The sequence below is a fragment of the Chelonoidis abingdonii genome, unplaced genomic scaffold (assembly GCF_003597395.2).
Source record: "Chelonoidis abingdonii isolate Lonesome George unplaced genomic scaffold, CheloAbing_2.0 scaffold0004, whole genome shotgun sequence".
Lineage (NCBI taxonomy): Eukaryota > Metazoa > Chordata > Testudines > Testudinidae > Chelonoidis > Chelonoidis abingdonii.
In genome coordinates, this window is record NW_027424265.1 from 336,240 (window position 1) to 339,371 (window position 3,132).

A 3,132-nucleotide genomic window follows, 5' to 3' on the forward strand; every position below is an offset into this window, starting at 1 on the left:
GTCCTGGCTCCCAGCCCCCCTGACTCCGCTCCCCTTGCCTCCCACAGCAGGGGATAGAACCCAGGCGTCCTGGCTCCCAGCCCCGCCCCCCCAGACTCCACTGCCCTCGCAGAGCTGGGGAATGGAACCCAGGCGTCCGGGCTCCCAGGAGCAGCCCGGGAGGTTTGTCTGTCTCCCCACATGGCCTTTTCTCCTCCTTTCTTCCCCTTGTAGTCCCTTCCTCACCACCCCTCCCTGCTCAGGAAGAATTTTAATTAGTGTCTCGGGTTTAATTAATTCAGATGCTAATTAATGATGCAGCGGGGGGTGGAGGGCCCAGATCTGAGAGGGGAAAGGGGGGTGGATGGGCCCAGCTGGCTTGGCATGATGCCACCACTGTCTGGGGGAACTGGCCGAGATGGGGGAGGGGAATGGACAGACCGAAGAAGGGTAGCGGGCAGAGGAGTGATCGGGTGGCTGTCTCCCCGCCCCCTCCGGCTCCAGAGATGGGCACCTGCCATGCCAGGCAGGGAAAGGGGGAGTGAGACGGGGCGAAGATGGCATGATAGTGGCAGTGGGAGGGAGAGAGAGCAGAGGAAGTGGGCGGTCCGGCCAGAGCGAAAGAACGAGGCAGGCGGAGAGGAGGGGCTCCAGCATCTGCCAGCCCTGATGCCCAGAGTGACGCTGTGCAGGGGGAGGGGCACCAGCTGCCAGGGAGATGCCCCCTCCCCCCACACTGCAGCATGACTCGGTGCCACCTGGGAGGGGGAGGGGGCAGCCCGGCGGGTGCCCTCACACAGTGGGGGAGGTGCCAGCCTCATGTCCATGGGGGCACAACCCCCCGCCACGTGCCAGCCCCCAGCCAGCTGGCACAGAGTCAAAGGTACCGGCTGGTGGGTGCGCGGGGGGAGCGGCTGGCACACAACTCCCAACACAGACACGCAGAGCGACTGGCACGGAGCACTGGCATTGTCAGAGAGCGATGGGTGTGTACAGGGAAGGATAAATAGCGTGGGGAATGGATGGATCGATGGAGAGAACAAGGGAGTGCGCGGGGCTGGATAGCTAGATAGAAAAAGGAATGGACAGGGGTGGGTAGAGCGATAGGCAGAGGGGGCATATGGGGCTGGACGGCTGGTGCAGGTAGGTAGCTGGGGGAGAGAGAGGAGTGGGGAGAGATGGATGCCTATCGAGGTGGGCCAGATGCAGGGTTAGCGGGGTGTGGATGGAGCGAGGGGTGGAGAAGTGGCGGAGGAGTGAAAACCTTTCACTCACCAGGCCGGGAGGTAGAAGTAGGCTTAGAACCAGCCACTGAGAATTTTCAGCACTTTTAATATTTCCGTTTTTTCTCTCCCCTCCCCGTTGCCCACCCCTGGGTACCACGGCCCTTGGCACCCTCCAAGCAGAGGCAGAGAAGAGAGGAAGGAGGCCAGCCAGCCACAGTGGGGCTGGCCAGATACCAGTGGGGCAGTAGCTGGATGGGTGAGACCCAGGCCTGGAGCAGAGAGATGGGGTCAGCCCAGAGGGAAGAGAAACAGTGATTCTCTCTCTCTCTCTCTCTCTATCTGTCTATCTATCTCCCACAGAGACTGGCTGAGGAAGAGGAGGAGATGTCACCGAGGTAGATCTCAACCCCCCTATTGGTCCTGCCACCTGGACATGAAGAGTGTGTTCATCTCGCAGGGTGAGCATGTAGTGGAGGGAAGGGAGGCTTGGCAAGAGCAGAGGTGGGGAAACCAGTGGAGGTGTTAAAGAAAAGGGGAGATGGGCCGTGCTTACTGATTGGCCAAGGGAGGGATTTCCACGCCTGTGATAAGCCAATGCTGCATTTGGATTGGCTGAGGGGATGGGATGACAAAGGGTGTCTTCTCTGTACTACTCCTGAAGGGACCGTCCCTTCCCTTCATCCACTTTTGGTCACCAGAACGAGCCAAATGGGCTCAGAACTTTCTGACATTTCCCAACTGGACAAAGTCACGGCATCCCCCAGGAGTCCCGCAAACACCAGTTCCAGGCAGCCGCTCCATGGGATTCCCTTCCTGTGGGGCACAGCACCCCTGGAATGGGATGGGGTAGTTGGGATTCCCTGGGAAGCAGAATTCCCAGAGGATTTCCTATCTGGAATTCAAAAGGGATTGGATAAAAATGTGTCATTTGGATTAGGCCGAACTATTTCCATTGGGTCTTGGTGAAACAGTTCCACTGGACATTATCCTTTCGATGGATGGATGGATGGATAGATAGATAGATGGGGTGGACAGGGATAGATAGAGGGGGTGGATGGGGAAAGATAGATAGAGGGAGTGTACAGGGATAGATAGATTAGATTAGATAAGGGGCTGGATGGCTGTCTGGACAGATATATAGATTAGATGGGGATGGATGGATGGATGGATAGGTAGCTAGACGTGTCTGGAAGGATGAATGGATGGATGTGTAAATAGATGTGTGGATGGGGCTGGCTGGCTGGATAGATGGGTGTGGATGGCTGGATTACAGAGACTGCTGAGGACGGGGGTCAGTGCATGGCCAGATTAGATATATGGGTGTTTCTTGAGATGGCTAACTAGATAGTTTAGATTAGGTGGCTGTGTATGGGAATGGATGGATGGATGGACAGATGAGTGTGTATTATGCATATTGTGTCTATCTCTTAGAAAGCTATCGAATCTAGTCTAATCTAATTCCACATATATTCAAGTCAAATCAAATTCATTCCAGAGAAGTGTTTTCATGAAGTTTTTTCGATGCTTTGGACACAAAATTTTTCAGGGATTTTCTTCTCTCAGTCAGACTCCATCCGTCACTTCCCATCCCTGTCCAGGGCCAAAGGAAATTGGGAAAAGCCGGGATTCATCTCGGAAGGGAAAATTGAGATTCCACCAGCTCCTTTCGGGGTGTCAGATTTCGGAGACCTTCGGAGGCGTGTAAATGATTTATAAATGCAACGGGACTAAGGCAAGTGACTTTGCAGTCGAATCTTCTGCACGCTGAGGACAGTGCAAAGATCCAAAGAGCAAAAACATCCCAGCCACAGGTGAGTGGAAAATGTCCCTTCGCGCACATTGGTTGTGAAAGAGAAATAGTGAAAAATATGAGATAGGCCGTGTCTGGATGCTGGGCGTTCCCGGGGGCTGGGATATGGGGGGGGGG

General features: G+C 55.3%; 1 long non-coding RNA gene across 1 annotated transcript; it reads left to right on the top strand.

Annotated features, from left to right (window-relative positions):
- Positions 1–855: 855 nt before the first annotated feature.
- On the top strand, positions 856–3,010 carry LOC142045998 (uncharacterized). Its single transcript, XR_012654928.1, has 3 exons — positions 856–965; positions 1,568–1,663; positions 2,769–3,010. It is a non-coding gene; the product is annotated as an uncharacterized LOC142045998 (long non-coding RNA).
- The last annotated feature ends 122 nt before the right edge of the window (positions 3,011–3,132 follow it).